Source organism: Pieris napi, chromosome 1 (assembly GCF_905475465.1).
Source record: "Pieris napi chromosome 1, ilPieNapi1.2, whole genome shotgun sequence".
NCBI classification, from domain to species: Eukaryota; Metazoa; Arthropoda; class Insecta; order Lepidoptera; family Pieridae; genus Pieris; species Pieris napi.
In genome coordinates, this window is record NC_062234.1 from 776,698 (window position 1) to 792,882 (window position 16,185).

At 32.6% G+C, this 16,185-nt stretch overlaps 1 protein-coding gene across 1 annotated transcript in view; it reads left to right on the top strand.

The window, feature by feature from the left end:
- Window positions 1-16,185, top strand: part of LOC125053714 (hemicentin-2-like) — a 111,293-nt gene that overhangs the window by 42,366 nt on the left and 52,742 nt on the right. The gene's annotated exons all lie outside the window — the stretch shown is intronic.

The window sequence follows — 16,185 nt, forward strand, 5'->3', positions numbered from 1 at the left end:
ACACAGCGGTTTTCGCATCGGCGGTCGCTCTCATTTATGATTTGGCATTCTGAAAAGGTGGGAGCTTGTAGTTTATTAGTTATTAGAATGCCAAATCAGAAAATGACTGCTTCACGACTGATTTCAGAGCGACCGCCGATGCGAAAACCGCTGTGTGAGTTCGAAAAGTGAGTTACAGAATCGCAGGGCAGATGTATTTTATCAATTTAATAACTCCAATCGAAGCATTTGTTTTAAACGATATTCATTATTCGTACATCCTCTTCGACGATATTTGCAGCACGCATTCTGTCATTGTTATGTCAAACGCCATAAGGTTACATCAAAAATGTTTGAATTGTATGGTGGTTAAGTATTCTTAAATTTTCTAATTTTCCGCACAATTTTCGGAATTTTTTCTTTTATATTTTTTTTAACCTTCTCCTGACAATTTTAGCGAAATCTGTTCAGCCGTTCACACGTGATGCCGTGACCAAGGGAAATATGGTTTCATTTATACATATAGATAAATTCAACGGGTACAGTAATACTTTGTTGTCCCCAAATATTAAATATTGTAAAAGTCATTTCATTGTTTGAAGCACAGACACCGCTCCAAAATAAGTCACTAAAAGAGAGAAACATTCTAATATTGCTTAAGCCATTTAAATCATAATTTCTTTACCTTTTATGAGAGACTATAAATTACAGTTATAATAGGATTTTAAAGATCTAAACAATTACGTTTTAATTTAGGAAATTCTGTCTTTATTAAGTGAAATTTTCTTTATTACTTCCGAGTCGAATATTTTAACTGGCTTAATTCGATAAGATTTAGGAAAATTAAACTTTATTACCACGTAATTAAAATACGATTTTCATTATTGTTGTATCCATTTTGGTGAGTATATACCTATACAGTATACATATAGATAAACAATGTTCAGGTTTATTTCACTGATGAATTGAGAATGGAATGAACATGAGATATTATAGTGCTTAAGTGTGTGGAAATACACAAGTGACTACTATACTCCAAATCATTCAATCAATGAGACGAATGATCGACCGGCAGGAGTATCCGAGGCCCAAGGGTCTTTAATCACCAGTTTCTCTGAGATATCCCAATGAGTTGGTTTTATTTTCCACTCGATGACGGGAGTTTATTATATTAAATTTAGCAAAGCGTTTCTCTACATTCCAATTAATGGCGGGAAAATCACTTCTCGCAATAAATAAACATTTGATTTAATTTAGACACCTCATGATCTGCAGTTATGCACAGAATTATCACTGAATAAATTCAAAGCTCTCGTTAAACGTAAATTAATCAGTAATGCGTTTTAAAAGTTTGATCTTAATACTTGGGATTGATTTGCTCCAGTTCAAACAATTTGTATGACTCAAAACTTAGCGATTAAAAAGAGTGGCGGAGAGTTTCTTGCCAGTTCTTCTTGCCCGCTCTACGCCCTTGACTTGCGAACTGGTAGTAAATGTAAATTTAGAATCAGTTTAACACCTTCTCTGTTGACGTTCATAAGTTTTAAGTTATTTTAAGTTTGAGAACTTTTCTTTTCGAAATGAAATCAGCCTTAATTAAAATCTGTTGATAAACCAATATTTTGAAATTGTGAGTCATATTTCCATTGTCCGCACAGGCCCAAACCAAAATGCTTTATGATCCGAACAACATAGAGTTACGTGTGGACGCTTGTGGCATGTGAAGTATTACGAATGATTTAGAGTTTTCATTTCACTATTGTTTATTTTACACTGCATTTCAGTGGCCTATGCAGTAATATACTCTGTAATGCAGCTAGAAACCGCAAATGTTTGGTCTAAAACCACAAATAGAATTATATTTTTGAATTTATACTATGAAAACAGCTGATATAGCCAAATATTAATATGACTGTTATTGCTGCGCATTTAAAAAGTGTTTTTTATGTTATTGGTAGATTCTATAACTATATTATTTCTAATAAATGGTGCCTCGACACGAAGTTTCATGCCCAATAAGGTAATAACTATTATAAGGCAGTGTAATATAAATAAAGTTCCATTGGAGCCAAATGATTATAATGTAAATACGGTTGACAACTAAACGGTATTTTCAATGTAAGATATGTGTAATCAAAATTTAAGTTTTCCATATTTTTAAAAATATGCACCAATACAGAAAGAAAAATCCTTCTTCTTTTTTCATAAAGCTTCTTTTAGAACATGTCTGTCTTATAGAACAGGGCAAACCGGCTGGAAATTCACCTGATGTTAAGTGATACCGTCCTCCATGGACACTCTCAATGCCAGTAGGTTCGCGAGTGCGTTGCCGGCTTAAGCTTCTGGACACTGCATGAATAGAAGTAATAGAAGACAACAAAATAAATACATAAAAGATTAAAAATTGAACTATAGTCCAAAAACAAAGTAGTACAGTTTACAACCTACATTATAAATACAAAATTAGATTAAACATCTGATAACTGCATGTGAGGGCGTAATTAATAAAATGATATTGTTATCATCCGTAATTAAATTAATTAAAAGGTAAAAGGTTCACTTAATGTCATAGAATGGAAGTTTGTAACTAGCCGCCCACTAATACGTTTTTACAATCGACCAATGGTAATAAAACAGGGATGGGGTCCCAGATTAAAGTCGTTTATCATTCGCTTTGATGGCCCTTTTTGCTGTAATCATTCATTTTTCTTCCGGGCTATGGGTTGCGTTCTCTGCATTTAAATGCTTTGTTATTTGGTTAACTCTTTTCTTTTGTATTGCCATAAATTTGTATAAATATGGCCACTATAAATTTTGTAAGTAAATATTCTTTAACAATATATGTGTGTCATTTTTTGAATGTCAAGGGACCGAGCATTTTTGTCGTTATCGAGAGTGGTCGTTATACGGATGGAAAAGAAAAAAATAAACAAATTTAACCAATTACAATAATTTCTTATTTTATTACAGTCAATATGTAAATTATTCTAAGCACATATATTCTTTTAACTTTGCCTGACGTGTTTTGCTCTGACAGGCAATGTAATCTAAGAATAATAGCCCACGTGTTCATGCAATTAACAATAACAAAGGCGAGACGGCTGTGTATAAGATCAGGTGTCTTAGAAATTTCGGCACCTCAAAAGGTTAGTTTTGTAAGCTGATTATAAAAACAATTACACTTAAGGGTGTTATTGATGTATAAATATGAAAATATTTATACTTAATAGAGAATAGCTGTTGCGTTATAAAGAGTGAATTAATGTATTGGTTTTGTGTTAAACCAAACAAATTCAATTCATTTGTACGTTATAGAGAGATTATACTGTATATGTTTAAAGGTTTAGGATTTAAAGTGACTTTTAGTATGTCTTGAAACAAACAGTGTGGACATCAAGTATTTTAGTATGTTAGTGAAATACATAGCTAAGTCGATTTTTTATTCCTTCGAGACTTTTTAAAGAAAATAGTTCTATGTGAATAAATCAAAGAAGTGTTTATTGAAAAAGGTAATTTATAAATATTTTGTTCAAAATAAATTAGTATCTCTAAGGTGAAACAAACAACGATTTATCTAAAAATACACTATAGTACATTACTTTAGTACAGTATCCGCCCATAAAGCGTTTTATTTTAATTATAACAATTATCACACAGTGCTGAAAGTTAGAGTGTTCGCAATAAAAAGGGAATGACGATAAATTCTCGTCACAGCGAAGTAACTGCGGTTATAATAAAAAAATCCCTTTAGACAATTTTCCATTATCCGAGGTCCATTGTTGGGGTCCGCTGGACAGCGTTTTATGGCACGGAGCTGCGTCGCCGTAACTTCTTATTAAACCGCTTGGGACGCACCAACTCTAATTGATTTAGAGACGAGGAGATCACTTTTTCTACTCTTTCAATTATTTTGAATTAACTTTAAAAGCTCTGTAGTTTGTACCATAAACTTGGATAAGTAGCCAAATGGTAAATTAAAGTTATAAGTGAATAATCTTCCCTTATAGTGTTTTAGTAACAAAATGCTTCATTATAAGATAAAATTAAACGACAGAAAACAAAAAAATACTAAGAATTTACTCAATAGTATCAACTTTCTAACAAAACTCGAATTTTTCACTTGGGGGTCCGAAAATGCAATAATACATCAATTATATTTTTCTTTGTTTCATTTTTCTTGTGAAAATATATATCTAGTTTTTATAGTACTAAAACAAGCGCATGCGGAAGAAAATTTAAATTTACTAGTGCACGGATTAGGCTAAAAAGTAACATATTACACCAAAATAATCAATATTACTCAATACATAAATGTGATGTGATCTTCTTTTAAATCAAAGAAGATTACGCTTCAATAATAAAAGACAGTATTAGAAATGAAAAGTTTAAACGATGGCAGCGATTTCATGACAAATATGGAAAACTTTACGCAAATAAAAACTTAATAGTATTTAATTATCCATATAAGTTATTTTTATTTGTTTGGTTCTTCATTTAAAATCTCCGTGTTCTATAGATATAGAATTCGTCCTTATAGCCATGATTTAATAATACTTTGTGCGCTTAAGTTTTAAAACCTGTAATTTTAGCCGTGTCTGTTAGCCGCGTTCTGCTGTCGAACTGTGTAATTAGTGTAATTTTCAATTTAATAATTGATATTTCGTTTAATTAAAAATATTTTCATACGAACATTTAATTTATACGCTAGAATACATACAAAGAACGTCATTATTTCATACAAATACTGTTGTATACATGTTATAAAGATGCTTATTGGAAATAATTACTGAAACAGGCTTTCATTAACCCCATTTGCAAGCGCTGGAAACATCGATATTTTTTTTATTATCTATAAATATATAATAGGTAGACAATTGGTTGCTTGGACTTTTTTGTAGATTGATATTTTCTATAAAACTGTAGTACTTTGCTCTATGAATGTGAAATGAAGTGGCAAAAGTCAAAATCACTGAAAGCCAGTTAAAAAGGCAGAAACAGTTCTGTCCCAGATTGTTGGCTTTGCGTCTAAGCCAGTTTCCTTGAAGCCCTTCAAAGAACGTGCTAAGCCGCATTACTTCACTAAGATGTTTGTTCGCGTCTACAAGTGGCCGCTTATACGTAACTGGGTCGTCGCCCTAGACTTATCTAATATTCTTATAGTGTCCCACTCAGAGTCATTCATTAAATTATCTCGTATAATTTGGTACTCTATAATATCGCATATATTGTTTATCATCAAGTAAGCATTACAATAGAAGCATAGCAGTGTGTTAAGTTTAGTATTTTAATTCTGTATTAATACTTAGATTTCGGGATATCTTTAACAAAAATATATATAAATAATGATTTCTTAAAATAAAATAGTTAATCACATTACAACGTTAAGATTTGATACGTTCCTTCTGGTTTCTTCTATATATGTTTGCCATATATGATGATTTGATATATTAAAAGAGTACCGAGAGCTTCTTTGCCGATTAGTACGGATGTCTACCGAGAAAAATTTAATGGCGTGAAATAAGTGATACCTGTATCTTATATCCATAATAAACATATTATTATTATGTGAAAGTTTTAAAACATCTAAAGAACATACACAACAGGAACCCTTAGTATATATTTACACCTGCGATCTTTTTAAATATACATATCAAAGTAGTCACGCAATAGTGAATAGAATATCATAAGCTGTCAGCGTTCCCTTTAAGGACCCTCCCGACCCTCGCCGTCACAGGTGGCTGGTGATATTTAGAATTCGTAATTGTTCGTGATGTATGACAGCGGCTATGTAAAAGCGTTAATTTAACTAGGCCTAATTTGTAGGGGAATATTTAGACCTGTTAATAGGTTTATTTATTTTATTTTGAGAGATTGGGTTTGAGATTTGAACTGATAGCGGTCAAGCTGTAATGAAAATAATTGTTTATCATATGTTATATAGTACCGATAGCCTTATCCAACATTTACGCCCGAAAGTTCTAAGTTCGATTTCTACTGAAACAAAATCTTCATAACGTCTATGAGAGAGTTTAAAAACCTCTTTAGCTTTTCTTATTGCACTCGTTTCTCGTCGAAAACAACATGAACAACATTTTTTTTTATAAATTACGGCGACATACATCTTGGACCTAGGCAGGCAAAACAATATTAATTAGGTGGTATGTGATATTAAAAAAGTACTTAACTGGTGCCCAAGGTACAGCTAACGAAAAAGAGAGGAAGACAGAGAAGGTGGATAGCGCAAATTAAATAAAAAGCAGGTGGTATATGGCAGAGAGTAGCACAGTGCAGGGAGGAATGGCGGGATTTGACAAAAAGGACACACAGATACCTAAAAAGAATGAGATAGAAATATAAATGTGAGTAAGTGTAAAAGTATTACGCTTTTATTATTATGTTTGGTAACTGTTTACTTCAGCTCAGGATTGAATGAATCAATCCTCATCGTTTATTAAGGCAGTTTTCGCCGCGCACCACCACTATATGGAACCAGCTGCCCACTAGTATTTCCAAAACAATTCGACTTACGGTCCTTCAAAAGAACGTACCAATTCATTAAAGGCCGGCAATGCACTCGCGAGGCCTCTGGCATTGAGAGTATCCATGGGCGGCGGTATCACATAACATCAGGTGAGCCTCTTGGCTGTTTGCCCCCTGTTCTATAAAAAAAATCCTAGTACACAAGGGCCTAACCAAGTGAACACAGGTTCTTTCTTGTAGAAATTTGCGGGTTATTCGTAGCGTATTAATTATAACTGCTTTTTGAAGGATGATATAAGATTGAAATATAAACTAAGATATAATTATAAACTATTCATATTATGTGATATTAACTAACATTACATCGTGTATACTGGTCGTTTAAAAAGAAACTAAGACGAGGGATTGTAAAACTCAAATAACTAGAAATTTATTATGTATGGAAAACTAAGTGCTCTGTTGGTTAATTTTGTCTTGAATCCGTTTCGTATTTAAATTAAAAGGGGCAAAAAAGGGAGTTTGTAACTGTAAAATAAAATGACACAAAAAGCGGAGTTGCAGTCTCGTTGCAAATAGTGAGAATAAAGTTATATTCAAATCTCAAGAAACTGTAAAAGTGCAGGGAAATGTATAAGAAATGACGAGTTTGGTTTTCCTTCTGAAACATTAATTATTTATACAACGAGCGCAAATTTTATAGATTGCTGTTTTATTACATAAGGATTTTATAGATACATAAATTTTTTCAAAGGCCGGTAACCCACTTGAGATCCTTCTGGAAATGTTAGAGTTAGTATCACTTAACAGGTGAGCCCCCAGCTTGTATGCCTCCTGATACAAATAGAAATCAACTTAAGATAGAGTTTTGATTAATATTGGCAATTTGATAACATCTTCTTTTCGCTATAGTGCCTGTTCTAGTGAGAAGTACAGAAGTACACACTGGTGTATAATTAGTAGTGTGTTTAATTTGCTAAAATAACATCGTCTAGGTAAAAGGCAATCACAAACAATTCCTTAGGACCCTGTAAGATGATGTAACCCTTAATACGAAATATACATAAATAATAATATAATAATTTAAAACGTAGGGAGTTACATGCCATTTATAATCAGATCCATGCTTGGAACGTCAAGGTCTTTGGGATTTTTTATCTTCTGAGATAAGAAAGAGGCTGCGTAACGCGTCTTGAAAACTGGAGATTTACTCTGAGATTTAAAGATATATTGGTTTGTCGACGTTTCTTAGACAAAAGTATTAATTAAATTTTATTTTAATTAAAAATCGTAACAAAATCTTTTAGGTGTATAATGTATATACTATATAACCTTTTTCACGTAACTTGTTCATAATTTCAAAAAAAAAATCATTTATGTGGTCATAAAACTATCAACCTTCATTGGTTATTTTGTTAAAATTATTTAAAATACCTACTCATATAAATTAAAACAGTTAAGCATCGATAATTTTAAGTATCGTGTTTTGACCATGCTACGCTTTTACTGAAGAAGACTTTTTACTGAAGAATTTTATCACGAAGTCAATCACGCTTAAACCACAAATAAAGTTACGATTTTTTTCATTTATACACAAGGACGACCCCAATCCTTTCAATAGTTAGTTAGGTATGTTGGCCTAGAAACGGAACTGAATGGCCAGGAAGATGCCAATTCAAAAGGGCAGATATTTCAATACATCTTTCAACGACAAATAGTCTTGATTATGTGGTTTCTTGTTTTTTATTTACTGAAACACGTGAAACACGTGTTGAAATTAAATATGTCTCAAACATAATTTTCTCCTATCTGTAACCTATAAAACTAATAATGCACAAATAAGGTAGGGAAATTCAAACTACACAAACGCTTCACTAATTGAGGATATTAATAGAGAATAATAAATAGATATATGTTATAGATTAAAGACTTAGAGGTAGACACTCATTTACTGATATATTAGAAAATTAAGTGAGAATTAAAGTTAAAGATGAGATTGACGATAGAAGAACCACGCTATTAAGAATCTATTGTATACTACTAATTATCATACAAATACATTTAGATATGTTCATAAGTTTCCACTTAGCATATTAAGAACTTATTTGTGAATGAAGTAAATATAACGTCAAAGAAAACTTTGCGATAGAAATTACATAAAAAATATCGTTACTAAATAATAATAAAACTTCAAATAGAAACAATCAAATAAATTCCTGTTTATATTATATTTTAAAATAATAGTCCCGAATCATTCAGAAAATTAATGAAATTGAAACTAATAATGTTTTTTAAATATCTATATCAAATTAAGGGTGTAATATTTTTCAATTTAACAAATCGTAGCTGTTGGATATAAGGAATGATAAATTACTTCAATGATGAGAAAAAGTGCGATCGGAGAAACAAAGATGGATGTAAGCAATCGTGGTAATAAGGAAATGTTTTTATTTTATTAAACATTTAATGATAACATTTAGTTTAAATTATGGCAGGTGTTCTAACATTAGAGAATATTATAAATAGAGGTATTGATTTTGTTAAATTAGATAATCATTCGCATATTTCGACGACGCAGAGATCAACATATATTTAAAAACATATTATTCTGTACTTGTATCTAAAAAAAATATTATCGTGTTTTCGTAAAGGTCACGAAACTAACTTTGGTTAGAAGGATCAAGTTTGTGAATGTTTCAGACCCTTAAGTAATAAACTTAATAACCTATTAATAGAGACAAGAGATATTGCGTAATATAATCCTTATATTGAAACAGACTGGCTATGGAAATATACGATAAAATAAATTGTTCTAAATTTGAATGAACGATTGTCAATATTTTTTTATCATAACTACGAGTATACTTTTAATGAACAGATTATAAGTATCGTTTATCTATAGTGCGTTGGCTTTGAAATTGTGCAATTGACACACACTTTGACAATTGTGCTGCCTGTGTTTTTTATATAGGTTAATTCACTTACATACCAAATAGAACTTTATTTGCAGCCGCAGTAGCAGGAGGAGCAAAGAAAATATTGTATTTTTAAACCGAGTATGATATGATATATATATGATAAACTGTATTAGCTTTTTTATAAGTAATATACACTTAAAGAGACCAAATTGCATTTTATTTAACATTAAAGGTACACATTTTTGAATCCATATAAAAAATTTCCATTGACATATTTGTCAATAATTTTATATTATTATAAATTCATACTAAAGATTTTTATTTCCGATTTAAATCCGATACAATTCTCTCAACTCGATTCACTTAAAATCCGCGGGTCAGAGTGATTTCTTTCTAAATTTAAAATAATCATAGCACAATTCATACCATATACTCATGCCAGCGATGATCGATTTTCCAAAAATAAATAAATTGCTTTAGCGGATAAACGCGAATTCATGATATTATTTAAAGCTTGTATTTAATATTTTTCTTGCCTTCATACTCGTGAACGAATGCTACTTGTGGTGACTGGTCGGACTTGAATTCGTCTATGCGGTGATGTTAGTTATTTCGAATATGTATTTTCCCACGAGAATGTAACTGCGTGCTCCTATTTCACCATGCCTTCTGCTGATAGAGAACAAGTTTTTTTTTTTATTTATGTTATTATTATTATTTACTTAAGATGTCACGGTGTAAGTGTTGCAGCTCCTTACAAACACTGTGTAACACAAAAAACTTGGGGATTAAAAAGAGTGGCGGAGAGTTTATTGCCAGTTCTTCTCTTCCGTTCTACTACTGACAGTAAATTTAAGATTAGAAGAATTCAATGTATATTTCTTTTTTGACGTTAATAAGTGTACATTGTGTTACCTATATGTATAATTGATTTTGACTTGATTTAATTACTGTTGCAGACAATATCTCAATCTAAAATAGAGGAGTTACATAAAGTCATTTTATATACATTATAAGTATATACGCCTATCGCTGGTAGTTACTATACAACTTAACATAATGACGCCTGAAAATTGCCGTACTTAGACCCAGGTGGCGTAACCCAAGGGCAAGGACTTAAACGATTTTCCTTCGCCTACGGCTCCTCTATTTCCGGTATCCCTATTTCAATGAATATCTTAGTTGAATTAAAAATATATTACATAATTTATGAATCACCGGTCTATAAGTGTATTACTATTTACGTATTGGACCCCGAGGCTGTGTCTTTGAGAATTATATGGTGTCAAATGATGTCTTAATAATGAAATAAATGTATCATCCCTTTATGAGCAACACGCGGCACGTAGGTCGCTAGCAGCCAGTTAAACATGTTTATGCTGCTCGCCAAGCATTTCTAACATTGAATTTATTGTATAGACATTCTCCCATCAATACATTATAATAAATTGGTAGTACCTACTAACTACACCATAATACACCGAAACCATTTTTTGTGTGATGAGTAATTCATTAGTCGGCGATTCGTTTAAACGCGCGTCTATGCTTGTTTGTTTGTTCTGTCTCACAATCAGTAGGACTGGTAAGCTGTTAACTAGAAATTTTAGCAATTCTTGTGTTTCTTGAAAGTCGTAAGTGCAATATAAGAGATTATCTTTATTAAAAATTAAGTTTCTAAAATTGTTTTACTTTCAAAGCATGTCGAAAAAGCAAACTAAAAACAGAAAGTTGCGGTTGAGCACAGACATTTTCAAGAAAAGTGGAAATTTGATTTTTTTCACTTTTGTCAACGATAAAGCTGTATGCTTAATATGCTCAGAGACTGTGTCGACATTAATAGAATAACATAAAAATGGAACAAAATATGAACAACAATATAAAATCTTAATAGAACAACTCCGGATAGATAAATTTAATCAAATGGAGAACTTGTGAAAACAACAGGCGATCTTTAAAATCAAGGTATTTTATCAAATATGACAGTAAAGGCTAGTTATGTTGACAGTCAAATTCTGGCAAAAAATGAAACCCTTTGCGGATGGAGAATTGATAAAAGAATGTCTGACTTTGATTGACATGCGAAATAATACGGATCAAAAAAATTTTTTTCTCAGTGAGCATCGAAAATCCTTTGTGAGCCCTGAATAATATGCACTTTGGCGAAAAATGGAAATGTTTCTGTTAGGAAGTTTGTTTGCGAACAATTATTTTCAATCATGAAATTAATCAAAAATGGCTACCGATCAAGACTGAGTGATGCACGATTAGAAAGCTGCGTACGTGTGGCCACCTCATCAATTCCGACTGATATTGATCAGCTTGTATCGAAATAGTGCCAAATTTCTCATTTCTAATTTTCAAGTAAAGTCTATGTTCTGCTATTTCCTTGTTTGTTTTTATTTTGTACTAGCTGACCTGGCTAACTTCGTTCCGCCCTACAACCTTATAATATCGTTGTTACTTTAATTTAACTTATTTTAGGATTTCATTAATGTTAAGTATTACATTAATACAACTATTTTGCAAATACAGATGTGTTTTATTGCTTGCCGTTGCGAAAGAAGAATGGCAGTTTTACACATTAGGCATCTTCTCTCTAGCGTCAATATGGCGATACTGCATGTTAAGCACTTTCTGATATCCTACATCTTTTGATCTGGATCAAAGCATGGTTATGCATCTCCTCATTCACCTCTCTTGAGGTCGGAATTTCTTGAACTGACACGAATTCGACGTAAAATGATACGTAGTTTTGTCAACAGATGGCACCATATGGTTTTTGCATTCGTAAAATTAATTAATTTATTTATTGGTGTTCGATAACTTATCCGATATTTTATCCAAATCCAAATCCAACAAATCAAAAACCATGGCAATCGGTCCAGCCGTTCTCGAGTTATAAGTGTTGTAACAAACACGACTTTCTTTTATATATATAGATTAAAAGTTGTTGATAAGTTGTAGTAGTAGTAGACATTTTTTTTACATTAGAATAACTACTGTTTATTATAAATTATTTATAAGTAACCCGACCGATAGCGACCCAATAACATTAAAACTTAAATTGGACTGTCGATTCAAAAAAGTTGCGGTTCCAGGTTACTTTAGGCTCAGGTGCACGGTGAAGGAAAAATGTGAAGACGTACTCAAGGTTTAGCACCTCTTGCCTATGATTAACAAACATATATCTAAGACACAATACTATCTCGTACCTCTTACGTGTAACTTTTTAAACGAACAGTTACTCATTCAAGGAAATGCTTTTAAGTATAGACATAAACAACTCTTCATATTCAGGCGTACAACAAAAGGCAAGAAATTATATGTTAATCTGGTTCTATTAAACGTCATACAACATGAGAGAGACCCCCTGACAGAACTACACTACAATGATTTTCAAAGCGACAGCCTTTTAGAACTAAAATTACCGTGAAAGGAATATAAAGCCTTGGCTTGTCCATTAAGCATGAGTTTAATAAATCTCAGTATTTTTTATGATTGTGTTGCATTTATGTTGAATATTTTTTGACATTCCTCTATTGCGAATACATTATTGTAGACACGTAGTTATTATAGACAGGCCTTTGGACCTTTAGATGGAATATGGGAAATCTATTAAGTGTGACAAAAAAAAAAAATATATATATTTATTATGGAACATAAGATACATGTATCACTTATTCCACGTCATTAAATTTGAATTTGTAGGCATCCCTACTCATCGGCAAAGAAGACAGAGGATGTAGGCCGAGAGAAAAAGCCGGCGTAAAAAACTCTCGGTACTCTTTTAAAATATCAAATCATCAAACAACACTTATTTTAAAACAAATATCGCAAATTAATTAGAGGTAGCCTGTATAGCACTAGTCCCAGGCCTTTTTATAAACTAGATAATCGTTGACTTTATAGTAAGCCTTTTTACACAGCTTTTCTTTAATACATTTCTTAAATTTATTGAAAGGCAGAGATAAAAGAGCCTCTGGGATTTTATTAAAGAAGAGTATCGCTTTCCCCAAAAAAGAATTACTAACTTAAGATAGTCTAGTACGGGGAAAGATAGTTTGCCTACATTATATTTAACGCACCCTGACGATCCTAATCTTTTCTTCACGGTTAATACTAAAACTTATTGTCTTAGTAATGTATACTAAGACAATAAGTTTTAAAGACTTCGTACTAAGTATAGACAGAAATATTTCTCCTACGATGTTATTGAACTCGTATAAAGGTCGAGGATATTAATTCATTTTATTGATTTAGTTTAAGACAAATTGCGAGAGAATTGTCAGCTAGAGGGTCAATTTCAAAATGTCTCGTGATGGCTGCAGTCAAATTACATTATGCGCTGGTAACACGCATAATTAACTGTCGGTCGTCTACCTTAACTCCTAGTTAAAGTGTCTAAAATTGCATTTACATTTTGTGACCTATATTCTTTTAAATTAAATTAAAACCTTCTATGCTTATCACACCTAGTTTTTGTATCTTAGGGAGAGTTTCAGAGTCAACACTAAGCCCGTGTGTTAAAATTGTACTCTCTTGACTCTTACCTTCAGTCTCGACTAGGAATAAAAATAAAAATAAAATAGAAATAAAAACTACAAAGCCCTAAACAGATTTAAGGTTAGTGGACACTTAGACTCTCACCAGGTCCGTTGTGCGTAAAGTCTTGGCTAACTAAGCCAGCCTAGCTCCTTCTAGAAGGACAGAAGTCTCCTGGGCACTTCGCAGGCTTCACGGAGCAACCTCACTGCTCCAAGGATTCCACGCATTCCAAGACTACGAGGGTGACTGTTCCTATGTGCTAAAACAGCCTCTGCACATGCTCAGGACAAAAAGCTATTTATTAAGGAGACAACGGCAAAAAAAAGTATTTGTTTCTACCATTGTTTTGAGATTACTTCTTTTGAGGCTTAGATGTCACAGCAGATTAACTGCTGGAAGACCCATTTTGGACTGTCTGCAGTCCGCGGTTCGCGACCATCAGTGATGTTGGAGTTCTGTAGGTCTTTGGCGAATCCAGGTTCGCACTTGCGAGAAGAGTAAGATAAGGAGCGGATAAGGGCCAGCTGGCATCATTCCGGAGCCTCTCCTCGCAAGCTTGTCGACAGCATCATTGCTGACAGATCCACGAAGTCCTTTTATCCTTTTTGGGATAACCCTGTTTGTCAGGAGTCCCTCCAGTGCATTGTGATGGAGCTTTAAACATTTCAATAGACCTTAAATATATCGCCATACAATTAACTAAATAAATGGTTAAATCAATGATATTATAGCGTAAGTTGAATATTAATTATCTGTATTAAACAAATCTATATTACGCGTGAAGCTTTCAAATGCCAGTGTTTACACAAATATAAAGCGACTATAGTTAGTACTCTAAACTAAAACAAGTGAAATGTTTAATTTTGTTAGCCATTTATCAATTTTAACGAAAAGCGAGCTTTCACATCACAATTTAACCCAAATATTAATTGAAATGTTTACTCGGAAAGCATAAGCCAATCACATACAAATACGCTATAATTATACTAATTTGCATAGCAAATATCCCAATCATACAGTATGTAGATATTGAATTTCAATAAATTATTGTATAATGCAAGGAGTTCCAATATATTGTGTTTAATAGAATCGTAGCAGACAGTCATAGAAGTTATAATGGTAGTGAATACTAATACAGTTTCCATTTTTAAAGATCACAGAATGTCGACTCCAAACCCAATCGAAAATAAAATATTTTATATACTCCACTCTGAATTGTTTCTCATTGAGAACACACGAAAAACTTACCGAACTAGAGTTGGCTCTTTCAAAGATAAATTAGGAAATACTAGGATTAAGCGAATTAATACGAATAGGTGAAAGCATTGAAGATCATAAAGAGTATATCTTCTATTATAAGGGTGAAACAAAAGGAAGTAGGATTTATGGTGAAAAATATTTACAGCCAAAGATAGAAGAATTAAAGTAAAGAAGAGCTAACATTAGAAAAAAATGTAAGTAGCTGGAAGAGGCATATGTTTCACAGGACACGCTGTTCCTCAAAACAGGCACAAAGGCAGACAAATGTTTATCTCGTATATATAGCAATAAAGGCTTAATAATAATACACAAAAATAAGGTAAAAAATATCTTGCTTTTCATGTATTACCATGCGAAATCGCTAACTGTTGTATTATAAAAGAAAGATTATTTAATAAGCATTTAAGTAAAACTTTACATTAGTAAGTGCAGTGTTGGCCTAGTGGTGTCAGCGTGCGATTCTTATCCCTGAGGTAGTAGGTTCGAACCCCCCTTTCCAATGGATTTCTGTCTATACCGCATTTAACATTGGCTCGAACAGCGAAGGAAAACATCGTGAGGAAACCGGACCCGGGACTTTACACCCAAATTGCGACGGCGTGTGTGAAGTTCAGGAGACTGATCACCTACTTGCCTATTAGACTGAACAGATACAGAAAAAGAAGTAGTGACACTGATTTTTTTAATTTACAGGTGGTAATTTTGAAGCAAGCTAAAATAAGGTTACGTATTATTTAATATAGACATTTTGTTAACCTGCAGAGATGGTAATTCGTTGCCCGCGAGTTGATCGACCGAAGTCAGTTTATATAAGTTATTACCTATTAGGGCTAAGTGGACAAAATTGCTTGTGCTTAACAAATTTCCATTTTTGGCAATAACGACGTCGTCACTTCTCATAGGTGTATTTCGTGAGCGGGGTATAATATAGTTTGCGAGACCAGGCTAATGGACATCAGCGCACGACCCAAATTTGATTCTCAACTGAGAGTTTGGGACTACAAAC